Genomic DNA, 13222 nt, shown 5'->3' with positions numbered 1-13222 from the left:
TACGCGGGCCACGTGTGCCGAAGGGAAGGGGTCTCAGTTGATGGATGTGCAAAGAGGGGCCTAGGAGCAAGTGGAAACAAAAATATGAAGACTTTGCATGAAATAGTTCCATGGTATATGGCCAATCTCTCAGGTGTGACTATGTATTTTGTGGGGGCCAGGGTAAAATGAATGCATGGTCCTCATGTTAGAACAGCGGGGGGAAATAGGGTGCAAAAGTATGTCTGTTTCCTTCCTTCCGTTGTCTCTGTCTTGATTTGCCCTGATGGTTTTTAACGTGCTTTTGAATGTTGGTGTAAGTGAAGAAAAATTAAGATTTTAAATTATTTCCATGAATTTTAATGTTCATCTTATTTGGCCTAATGCCATTTTTATCTCTCTCTCTCTCTCTTTTTTTAAAGTTTATTATTTTGAGAGACACAGAGACAGCAAGTGTAGGGGAGGGGCAGAGAGAGAGGGAGAGAGAGAATCCCAAGCAGGCTCTGTACTGTCAGCCCAGAACCCGATGCGGGGCTTGAGCTTATGGAACCACTGAGCACTGAGATCATGACCTGAGCCAAAACCAAGAGTTGGACGCCTAACTGAGTGAGCCACCCAGTTGTCCCTGCCTAATGCCATTTCTTTCTTTTTTTTTTTTTTTTTTTTTTTTTACATTTTATTTATTTTTGAGACAGAGAGAGACAGAGCATGAACAGGGGAGGGTCAGAGAGAGGGAGACACAGAATCCAAAACAGGCTGCAGGCTCTGAGCTGTCAGCACAGAGCCTGACGCGGGGCTCGAACTCACGGACCGCGAGATCATGACCTGAGCCGAAGTCGGCCACCCAACCGACTGAGCCACCTAATGCCATTTCTAACACAAATAGAAAAGCCCTTCACTCATATGTGGAATCACTGAAATGACACGGTTTTTATTGTGTTAATCTCACACATGCATGTATGTATCTATCTCGCATTCACTAGAACAATGGAAACACTGCAAAAATCAACTCAAATTTTTGTCTCATTCTGTGATATAATCTCACTCGACCAACACTCCTCCAGTTGTCTGCTGAGTGAGGAGGGGCTGAGAGAAAAGGGACATATCGGAGCCCTGTCTCTCCCTCTCCTTGGGAGCCATCATCTCCAGCATAAGCAGGTGGCTAACACGGGGACGTAACATGAGTAAGAAAGGATATGATACAGGGGCGCCTCAGTGGCTCAGTCAGTTAAGCGTCTGACTTTGGCTCAGGTCATGATCTCGTGGTTTGTGGGTTTGAGCCCCACATGGGGCTCTCTGCTGTCAGTGCAGAGCCCGCTTCGGATCTTCTGTCTGTCTGTCTGTCTGTCTGTCTCTCTCTCTCTCTGTCCCTTTCCCGCTAGTTCTCTCTCTGGTTCAAAAATAAATAAACATTAAAAAAAAAAAGATATGATAAGGTTGCCTGGTCATTCGTGTTTCCCAGAAACCCACTGCCTTCTTTCCAGATTTGGAGAATGCAGTGGGAAGTGTGGCTTCTTGGGGCGGTCAGCTGAACTTCCATGCATGGTAGGGTCACCAGAGTTTTTTTTTTTTAATATGAAATTTATTGTCAAATTGGTTTCCATACAACACCCAAGGCTCATCCCAACAGGTGCCCTCCTCAATGCCCGTCGCCCACTTTCCCCTCCCTCCCACCCCCCATCAACCCTCAGTTTAGTCTCAGTTTTTAAGAGTCTCTTATGGTTTGGCTCCCTCCCTCTCTAACTTTTTTTTTTTCCTTCCCCTCCCCCATGGTCTTCTGTTAAGTTCCTCAGGATCCACATAAGAGTGAAACCATATGGCATCTGTCTTTCTCTGCCTGACTTATTTCACTTAGCATAACACTCTCCAGTTCCGTCCACGTTGCTACAAAAGGCCAGATTTCATTCTTTCTCATTGCCAAGTAGTATTCCATTGTATATATAAACCACAGCTTCTTTATCCATTCGTCAGTTGATGGACTCTTTAGGCTTTTTCCATAATTTGGCGATTGTTGAAAGTGCCGCTATAAACATTGGGGTACAAGTGCCCCGATGCATCAGTACTCCTGTATCCCTTGGGTAAATTCCTAGCAGTGCTATTTCAGGGTCATAGGGTAGATCTATTTTTAATTTTTTGAGGAAACTCCACACTGTTTTCCAGAGCGGCTGCACCAGTGTGCATTCCCACCAACAGTGCAAGAGGGTTCCCGTTTCTCCACATCCTCGCCAGCATCTATAGTCTCCTGATTTTTCTTTTTTTTTTTTTTTTTAAATTTTTTTTTTCAACGTTTATTTATTTTTGGGACAGAGAGAGACACAGCATGAACGGGGGAGGGGCAGAGAGAGAGGGAGACACAGAATCGGAAACAGGCTCCAGGCTCTGAGCCATCAGTCCAGAGCCCGACGCGGGGCTCGAACTCACGGACCGCGAGATCGTGACCTGGCTGAAGTCGGATGCTTAACCGACTGCGCCACCCAGGCGCCCCTCCTGATTTTTCACTTTAGCCACTCAGACCGGAGTGAGGGGGTCACCAGAGTTTTGTGCGTGAGGGACGCCTGAGTGCCATCTGTGCCTGGGGCAGCAAGGAAATCAGGAAACACACACCTTTGACTTGTCTTCTGCTCCCACGTTTGCTCCCCCGTCCCTTGGGATTTCATTTACAAAACACAAGTTCAAAGATAAAATTATTTAAAAACTCAAGGTGGCGATACCAAAGCACTGGCTACAGAGGACAAAACCCGATAAATTGGACTTCATCAAACATGAAAAACTTGTGTGCATGAAAGGACATCATCAACACAGCGAGAGGCAGCCTCGCCTCCGACACGGATGGGCCTGGATGATGTTCCGCTAAGTCAAATAAGCCAGCCGCCAAAGGACAAGTATGGATGGTCTCTCCTTTCACGAGGTACCCGGAATAGTTACATTCGCCGAGACAGAAAGTGGACGGCTGTCTGCCAGGGCCGTGGGGAGGGGAGAGTGGGAAATCACTGTTTAGCAGCACAGAGTTTCAGTTTGTGGGGATGAAAAAAAAAGTTCTGGAGACAGACAGTGGTGATGATCGCAGAACCTGATGAATGTACTTAGTTCTGCTGAATTAGGCGCTTGCTATGCTATGTATATCTTACCACAATGAAAAGAAGTTCAAGATGGTGACATCAAAGCCACTTGTGGCCCTTCTGAGTGTAGGTCCCTGTGCCCGCTGCCTGGGTCTCACGCCTGTGAAGCTGCCCCTGCCCTAACTTGTATTTATAAATGCATTAAGATGATTCTCTGTCACTAGATGAGATCTCTGAGGTCAGGGTCCCTGTCTTTTTCTCTCACTCACTCTGTGTTAAGTTGAAACTCTAAGCTAAATTGGAGGTTATTCATGATACTTAAAAAAAAAATTCAGCCTTACGTACAATTTACATACATTAATATTCATACATTCTATATGTGTACAGTTCATTTTGTTTTGACAAATGCATCCAGTCATGTAACCAGCACCAAATCATGATGGAGGGCACGTCCACGACCCAGAAATTTCCCTCATGCCCTTTGCACTTAACACCTTCCCCAGCTCCACCCTGGGCAACCACTGATCTGCTTTCTGCCACTTTACTTTTGCTGAGTCTGGTACGTCTGTAACTGAAATCAGTCAGCGGTGTGTGTGTGTGTGTGTGACCGTAATAAGTTTCCATTACAACTTTTGGCATCTTCATTAAATGGATGATATTCTCTTGGGGTAGCAGGGAGGTGAGGGCTGAGGCCCTGACTCAGGTAAATGTAGATTTTTTTATCCTGACTGCCATTTCTTAATTCTGACTTTGCATGAACTCTTACCTGCTCCAGGATTCCTTCCTAGACAAAATGAAGTTGATAATAGTCCCTTCATCTGGTGCCTTTGTGGGGGTTGAATAAAGTGGTATATGAAAAGTGCTGAGGGCAGAGATTGGCTCATCGAGATGGCTCAGTAACGCTTCGTTGTTTATCTTATGATTATTGGTGCCATCATTAAGCAGAATTCTAAGAGTGGCGTTTCCTCACCCCTAGAATGCAGTGGTACCTTTCTTCTGCTGTTGCCATGGAGATCCCCCAACGCCCATGAAGCATTGAGCGTGGCGCCTGGCACTTGATAAGCACTCTGTTGTGTATTATTATAGTTCTCGTTGTTGTTGTTATTATTCTGTTCTCCAGCCGTCGAGGACCCTAGTTTTCTATTCCTCACTAAGTAAAAGTCATCATCTTCTCTAATTCTGAGAAGGCATGAAAGGACTCTATTTAGACTGCTTGCTGCCAGTCTAGGTGGGGAAAAAAAACAAAAAACCCAACCACAGAAAGCAGCCACTAGTGTGAGATAGTGAGGCTTTTCTCCCAAGGGCCCTGGGAGAGGGCAGGGGGGGAGTTCCGTGTGAACAGGTGAGCCAAAGAACAGGAAATACCCTAGCCTTTTTTTTTTTTTTTTTTTTTTGTCTCTGTTCTTTTGAAAGAAGAAAAACGCGCAATGGAGTTAAAAGCTGTAGGGTTGAGTGGGAGATTGAATCCTGAGAACTTTCTGAGATGTTCCGCCGTCAGGGTGACTCCATTGTATTCGATTCTGAAGTACTTGGGATCGTCCAGGACTCTAATGGAGGGAAAGTAGACAATGACAGTAAACAATTGCTGGGGAGAGAAGTTTCCACCTGGTACAAGAAATTGATTCAGTTTCTGGAATCCTCCGCTCCCATTTATAGTGAAGAGGAATTGTTGCAAATGATAGGAAACATAATAGAACATGCTGAAAGGAATACTTAAGGAATCAGGGGAAATCTACCTCTTTGATATACAAAATAGTTCGGCTAAATTTGACTTTGTAACTGGGTAATTAACATGCCCGTATGACGGTGTTAGTTTCCCCCCACGCCTGATGTTTGCATGGAAATCTCCAGCCAAGTGCTTCGTCATTGCTGTTCTCATTTATCCCTGCAAACAGACAGGGTCTGCAGTCACCATGGTGGGAAAACAGAGTGTGAAATCTCTGTAGACCACTTCTCATCAGCAGCCAGGAGAGGCTGCCTTCCTCTGTGAGTCTCACAAGAAGAGGAATGATTGAAATCATGCTTCCCCCTTACATCCTGATTTGCCTCCTTTTCAAACCAGAACCCCGCCAGACTCCACCCTTAACAAAAGTGAAGGAGAAGCAAGGAGAGACCGAGGCATCTCCGTTCAAGGGAACCATCCCGCCATTTGCAATCAGATAAGGGATATTATCTCCATAATCAAAGGCAATTGAGAATCTAAATGAAAAATCTAATGCTTTTCATGGTGATTTATTTTAGATTAGAAAAAGTTAAACCAGATGTAAACATGAAGAGATGAAGCCTCAAGAAGGAATCTTGGCAGAGTGGTAAATCTCCGTTTTGAATTATTAGAGGTACAGGGTTGCGTTCGCCAGAAAATACACTGTTGATCCAGAAACTGCTCTGACATTAATTATTGTTGCAGAAGAGAATTCGGAAGATTGAATGCAAACGTGCAATTCTGGCAAAGGTCAGTCATGCACCCAGATTAACCATGGAGGGTGTATCCGAGCGCCCCAATAGGTTGCGTTAACCCCTCGTCAGTCCGTGCTGGAATCCTCCTTGAGATGTAGCTCCAGCCTTCTGGCGAGACCTCCGTCATCCCCAGGAGAAGACCCTGGATGCTGGAAAGAAATGGCTTTCTCTTTTTTTGGACTCTGACAATGTCTGCCATCATCCTAAGGAGAAGACGCGGCCAAAAAATCCACCCTTGGTCTTTGATCCGTAGGACATAAGTGGATTTGGAATCTCCCCTCTGTTTTCTCTGTAAACCAAGCATGTGTTCAGAAGAGGCAGAGTGGAGAGGTTCTGGAGGCAGGGAGGGTTTGCGTAGGCCTAGGAGTTCCCAGATGTTTGCTCTCTCTCTTCTCTACTTTTGCTGGGTCCCTCTTTTATTTGCTCAATGCTTTACAAAGCATCCCCCCCTCCACACACGTGTGTGTGCACATGCACAAACATGCACACAGACACGGTAATATGGCGGATGCTGAGAACACTACGTTCCCGTTGGAGAGGGTCCTGGCTGTGGCATTTAGTAGCTCGGTGACCTAGAGCAAATTACTAGATCTCTCCGTGCCCCAGCGTCCATGTCCATCAAATACAGAGATACTGCCTGTCTTGTGGGGACTGGACGAGGGGGGTATACGGAAAACCCAATCCCAGGGACCGGTAAGCGTATTAAATGTCTGTCGTACCGATCCGTGATTCTCCATCCAGAACTCTTGGGGCCAAATGTGATTCAACGATGATTTCCTAATTTTATTTCAGGAAAGTAATACTTTACAACATTTCTAGTGGGATCTGAGGTAGCACCCTGTAATTAAGCTCACTGATGTTTTTGTAATAAAATGTATGAATATTCACACTAAATGGAATAAATTAATATTATAAATAGCCTCAGGTTAGTTGAGGTAAGGTTTGCCTGTCAGGTTCGTTTCCTACAAACTCAGAGGAAAGAAAAAACTCTCAAATTTCAGAGCTTTTATGGATTTTAGAATTGCAGATAAGGGATTATGGATCCAGGGTGAGTACTCCGGTATCTTGAAGGGAGAGTCGGTAAACAACAAACCCAGCAGAAACAACAGCATATTTGCTCGTCAGGGCCCAACTCTTACGGCAGGACTTGGGAGGTCAAGCGTGGCTTGTGAAGCATTTAGTCTTCTGTAAATGGGCGGTTCTAGTAGTCTCGTCCCCACGATGTTCAGCTCTCGCTGGTTCACAGCTCCTGGCTCCCGAGTGGAATCCACAGATGATTTTCTCGTCAGTGTTATCAGTGACCTAGCTGGCGGCAGGCTTGACCACAGAGTTCCTGCCGGTAGCGTGGCTGGTAAGGCTGGATGGACCCCGTAAGGTAGCCCGTGGTGAGATGGTGTGGATGGTGTGCCAGACTGGGGTCAGGAGGGCTGGTGCCGGTGCCGGAGGCCCATGGTTTTGTCCATGGGCACTTATGTCTCTCTCTGGACCTTTGTTTCTTTATAAGCTAAGAACTGCATGTGTTCCTTCACCTCTCGGGCTTTAGAAGATGGAAATGACGGAGTGCGTAGAAGAGAACTTTGCAAACTGGAGCGTTTCCTAGGATTGTGAGATGTCATGTTTCTTTGAATGTCCTTGATCCTAATCACAGTTTTCTATCTTCAAGGACTACTCTTTTTATTTTTTGATTTATTTATTTTTTTATTTTAGAGAAAGAGAGGTTGTGAGCAGGAGAGGGGCAGAGGGAGAGGGAGAGAATCCCAAGTAGGCTTCACGCTCGGCACGGAGCCCAAAGTGGGGCCCAACCCCAGGACCCCGGGATCGTGACCCGAGTTGAAATCAAGAGTCGGACGCTCAACCGACTGAGCCACCCGGGCACCCCTCAATAAGTGATCTTAATCGCCTCGATTCCAGTCTGGGCTCCTTCACTCGTTTTACTAGGTTTGTGTGATTTGGGGAAAGTTACTTCACCTCTCTGTGCCTCAGTGTCCCTCCCTGTAAAATGGAAATATTAAATCTCTTTCTCCCACAGAGTCGTTGTAGGATCCAGCGAGGTAATTGCCTGCATGCAGTGAGGCCTCAGTGCTAGCTCCTTGTGTGATCCCAGGCTTGAACCAGACCCAGGAGCCTCTGGGAACAGAGCTGGAAAACAGGGTCTGAGTCTAAGCCCCATTGTATGGCTTAGGTCAGTTACTGTCACCACTCAGTAAATAGCATACTAATGGCTTCAGAGACCTAAGAGAGACAAAGGTTTGGAAGGGCTGAGGCAGGAGCCACCTGATGATCACAAAAGAAATAGCTGGGGGCGATCAGTGTCTCCCAGTGGGTGGTAAATCCGAAGAACTTCAGCAGTACCTTTTGTTTATTAGGGAATGCATTTTTGCAGGTGGAAGGAGTGCCGCATGTATTGATTTGCATATGCTTTTTCCGTTCTTTCTTTCCATAATTCCGTAACTCCCATAAATCCTAGTGGACACCCACCAAGGTCGTGTGGTGCATTAACATCGAGCACGTGCGTTTACTCATGTGATTTCATAGCCCTTCGCCCACCCGGTCATTCAGCACATGTTTTCAAAGACATCTTGTGGGCCCAGTGCTGTTCTGAGGGTCGCTATCAAAGCAGTGAGCAAAGAACTTGCTATGTGACACTCACGTTTTAGGGGGAAAACAAATCAATAAATATGTGTCACACCCGACAAACAGGGATGAGAAAGAAACTACCTCAAAAGCATAAAAGCTGTGTCTGAAAACTTACCATGAGCATCATACTCGCTGGTGAAAGAGACTTTTTCCTCTAAAGTTGGGAACAAGACAGCGGTGACTGCTTTTCCCGTCTCTGTTCAACAGAGCGGTACAAGTCCTGGCCAGACCAGCTAGGCACGAAAAAGAAATAAAAGGTATCCAAACTGTAAAGGAAGAAGGAAAGTCATCTCTGTTTGTAGATGATATGATCTGGTGTGTAGAAAACCCTAAAGGTCCCACAAAAAACCTGTTAGAACTAATAAATGAACTCAGCAAAGTAGCAGGATAAAAAGGCAATGCACAAAAATCAGTTGCGTTTCTATACGCTAACAGCGAACAGTCTGAAAAGTGTCTTATGAAAACGATTTATAATAGCATCAAAAAGAATAAAATACTTGGGAATTAACCAAAGAGGTGAAAGACGTGCACGATGAAAACTAATTAAATTAAAGGAAAATAAAGAAGACGTAAACAAATGGAAACATATCCCATATTCACGGATCAAAAAACTTAGTGTTAGGATATCAATACCATCCAAAACGATCTATGGGGTCAATGCAATCCCAGTGAAAATCCCAATGACTTCTTTTTTTCAGAAATTAAAAAAAAAAAATTCTAAAATTCATATGTAATCTCAAGGGATCCCGAATATCCAAAACAATCTGGAAAAAGAAGAACAAGGTGAAGATTCAGACTTCCTGACTTGCAAACATACTACAGAGCTACAGTAATCAAAGCAGTGTGGTATTCGCATAAAGACAAATATTTAGACCAGTTAACTAGAATAAGCCCTCTCCTATATGTTACGTGACTTTTTTCAAGGGTGCTGAAACCAATCAATGGGGAAAGGATAGTCTTGTCAACAAACGATGCTGGGTTTGGCACCATAAAAAAAAAGGGGGGGACACTGGATATCCGTGTACCGAGGAATTAAGTTGGATTCTTGTCTACTATCATATTCAAAAATTAACTCTCATGGGGCGCCTGGGTGGCGCAGTCGGTTAAGCGTCCGACTTCAGCCAGGTCACGATCTCGCGGTCCGTGAGTTCGAGCCCCGCGTCAGGCTCTGGGCTGATGGCTCAGAGCCTGGAGCCTGTTTCCGATTCTGTGTCTCCCTCTCTCTCTGCCCCTCCCCCGTTCATGCTCTGTCTCTCTCTGTCCCAAAAATAAATAAACGTTGAAAAAAAATTAAAAAAAAAAAAAAATTAACTCTCATGAATCAAAGACCTAAATGTAAGACCTAAAACTCCAGAACTCATTGGAGAATACCCAGGGCAAAAGCTTCACGACGGTGAATTTAGCAATGACTTCTTGGATATGACACCAAAGAGACAGGCCACAAAAGAAAAAATAGGTAAGCTGGAACTAATGAAAATTTAAAAAAAATTGTGCACCAACACCAAAAGGCCATCCCAACAGAGAGAAAAGGCAGCCCACAGAGTTGAAGGAAATATTTGCAAATAGTATCTGCTAAGGGATTAGTAACTAGAATATACAGAGAATCAAAGCTTAAGAACAACAACAAAAAAAGGCAAAGGACTTGGAGAAACATTTCCTCAAAGAAGACGTGCAATAAGCATGTGGAAAGATATTCGACATCACGCATCAGTAGGGAACTGCGAATCAAACTACAGTGAGATGCTGCCCCACGTCCATTGGGATGGCTACTATACCAAAAAACCCCATAAAATAACAAGGGCTGGTGAGGATGTGGAAAAATGGATACACTTGTGCACTGTTGGTGGAAATGCAAAATGGTAAATCCTCTGAGGAAAACAGTGTAGTGCTTCTCCAAAAAATTAAAAGTAGGCTTGCCACGTGATCCAGCCATCCATCCACCAATCCAATTATTTGGTGTAATTGAATAATCGAAGTAATTGAATAATAATTCCAATCATTGAAAGCAGGAGGCCGAAGAGATAGATATTCGTGCAATCATTTCATAGCAACATTATTCACGATAGCTAAAACGTGGGAGCAACTGACCTGTGTCCCTCGAAGGATGAACGGATAGGCAACATGTGGCATACCCACGCACTAGAATCTTCGGTCTTAAAGAGGAAGCAAATTCTGACACGGGCTACAATGGGGATGGCCCTAGAGAATACTGTGCTAAGGGAAATAAGCCAGTCACAAAAAGACAAATACTGCATGATTCCACTTACACGAAGTACTGAGAGTAGTCAAAATCACGGAGAGAGAAAGTAGAATGATGGTTGCCACGGGCGGGGGGAAGATGGGAAGGGAGGAAGTTTTCAGTTTTGCAAGATGACAAGAATTACGGATGCATGTGCCGAACAGCTACCACATGCTTGAAAATGGTCACGTTGATAAGTTTTATGTTAAGTATATTTTATTCCAGTAAGAAATTTAAAATTAAAAAAAGAAATCCCCGTCCCACACTAGGCTTGGTAAAACGGAGTTGCAAAATGTTGCATCGCATACGGGCAGCAACCGGTTCCAGCCCGTGAGTAAAGGCTGCAGAGGTAAGGCTCTAATCCAACACGTACACAGGTCTGTGCTTTAACACATAACTGAACATTAAGCACTCGCTCTCCTTGTTCAGAAATCACCAAAGCTTCCCCGTCACCTAGGAAATAATATCCACATTAGCATAGCATTCAAGGCTGCCCATGATCCTCTGTGATAGTCTGTAGCTGTGGAGACGGTAGCTTGGACCACGAACATGGTTATAATGTTAATGGATGTATTAACACATGTGCTCTGACCTCCAGAGCTATTCCCTGGCGTTGGATATTGCAGAACGCTCCGATGTTTTGCTATTATGAACCATGCTGCAAACATGTCTCTGTGAATATAGCTTTAGTTGTATTTTGGATGAGTTAAAAACCCAAGGATTGTATCAAGCTGGGGAGGGACATGACCAGATTTGCTTTCTGGGAACATTGGCTGGCGATGAGGTGGGGTCCGGGGGCTGCGGGGCTGAGGATGAGGAGGGCTGCTGTGGGCTCGGCAAGTAGAACGGGGGCTTCCACTAAGGTGGTGGGGAGAGGCGGATATTTAGGAAGCGTAACCAACAGGGGTTGTTGATAGACACAGCCGCTGGGGCTGGCCCCGGGGTGGCCACCGGATCGCACAGTGACAAGCTTCAGAGACACAGGTCACAGTGGTTCAGTCTGGATTGCGGTAAACGGAGGACTGATGGGAGGCGAGGAAATGGGACAGAGAGAGCGTGGCCGTCTCCTCCAAGAAGGTTTGCGGCAAGTGGTGAGGTGAAGGGAGGAAGGTAATGTGTGTGTGTGGGGGGGGGGGGGAGGTTTTTGGTTTTGTTTTTAAGAAAGGTTTGGACTTAGCAATGTGAGGAAGGCAGAGGGGAAGACCGAGGAGAGAGCAGGGACCTTGAGGAGACAGGAGAGTGGATACCAAAGGGCACTGTGCGTAATTTACCCTGGAGAAGAGGCTTTGCTTTCATTCATTCATTCATTCATTCATTCATTCATTCATCCCATCCTTCCTTCCCCAGTAAATATTTATTGAAAGCCTCCTCTATGTCTGGCCCCATACTAGCAGCTAGGAATATATTGGCAAGCAAGGCAAAATAATTTTCTTCTCAGAGCGGTTGGACTCTAGGGGAGGAGCAGCCATCACCTGTACATTCGCATGAGTCCCTGTGGATTTACAATTCAAGGTGAGTGTGCTGAAAAGTAGTGCTTCTGTAAGAGCTTATAAATCAGAAACCTGGTTTTGAGGCCGGTGTCTGCAGGGACACTGCCACGAACGGGTCATGTGAGCCAAGATCCAGAGGAGGACCAAAGAAACAACATGCTCTGTGGGTGAAACAGCATGTGCAAAGGCCCTGCGGTGGGGAAGAGAATTTGTGTTCAAGGGCATGAGAGGAGCTCATACAGAGGATGTGGCCTGGAGAGAGGCGTCTGGGGATGCCACAGAGAGTACCTGGTGCAGACCACACAGGGCTTTCTTGACGCTTTGTTCTCAGGGCAAGGAAAAGTGTTGCTGTTCTATAGAAAGGAAGTACAGTGAGCAACCAGCAGCAAGTTGAGTCACAGCCAAGCCTTCCCAGGATGTCCCTATTGGATTGAGACCTGGGTCGACGATAGAGATTCCCGAGTCACCACTGGGAATTCTTGGACCCGTAGCGCCCAGAGCCTGTTTGTGATGGTTCCAGGCTTTGAAGAAGCAGGCGGCTCTGGAGCCTACTGGGCCTGCCATTCGCTGCCAAATGCTGCGACCCGAGAGAGAGGGGAACAGTCCCGTGTCCAGATCAGTGCACTTGGGTGTTTGTCATTTCGCCGTGGGGCTGGGGCTCTCGACTAGGACGGCACAGGGTGTGAGGAGGGATCTGCTGGGTCAGAATGAATCCTGTGCTGTCATGGCCCAGGCTAATTATCTGGCTACATTCGGTGGAGTTACTTTGAAAAGCAGGCGTAAATATCTTTCTTGGAAGAGTCCCACGAGACGACAGCCCAGGAAACGGGAGGCTTAGAATCCTTGTTCGGCCGGCTCCCTGCACGTCTGCGCCCCCTTCCCACCCCCAAGGCAGGTTCCAGACCCCCCTGCTTGGTTGTGTTTGGAGCGGCAGGGAGGTAGCTTGCCCCTTCTGCAGAATTTGGGATTTAAATGATGTCCCATGCCCGTGTCTCGTGTCGCTGCACTTTTTTCTTCCTTCCTGAAAAGCTTTCGTGTCTTACCCAGCATCCCCTATGACCTGTCCACGGTGAGACCATTGCCTCTTCCGATCCCGCTGTGTTTACAGCACGCGTGTCTGAAAAGTCAGTCTTCAGTTTGGGGGCAGAGTCCCTGGGGTCAGCGAGGGGCCACAGGGCAGACCCAGTGTGGAACGAGGTGCTCCGGAGTCTGATTCTCAATGTACAAATCCAAACCCGAAGTCTCGCCCACAGCAAACGGCTTTCAGAATAAACTTACGAAACCGACCCTTGCCCTCTAGGCAGAGAGAGCCGGCATCATGATCATCCTCGCAGACTGCACAACACTTTTGTGTCTGTTCA

At 46.1% G+C, this 13222-nt stretch overlaps 1 protein-coding gene across 4 annotated transcripts in view; it reads left to right on the top strand.

Annotated features, from left to right (window-relative positions):
* The window catches only part of CD2H10orf90 (chromosome D2 C10orf90 homolog), a 220863-nt gene that overhangs the window by 12355 nt on the left and 195286 nt on the right, over positions 1–13222 (top strand). The window lies entirely within an intron of this gene.

Source organism: Leopardus geoffroyi, chromosome D2 (genome assembly GCF_018350155.1).
Source record: "Leopardus geoffroyi isolate Oge1 chromosome D2, O.geoffroyi_Oge1_pat1.0, whole genome shotgun sequence".
Taxonomy (NCBI): domain Eukaryota; kingdom Metazoa; phylum Chordata; class Mammalia; order Carnivora; family Felidae; genus Leopardus; species Leopardus geoffroyi.
Note: the sequence above shows the minus strand (reverse complement) of the source record. Positions and strands in the feature narration are given on the sequence as shown.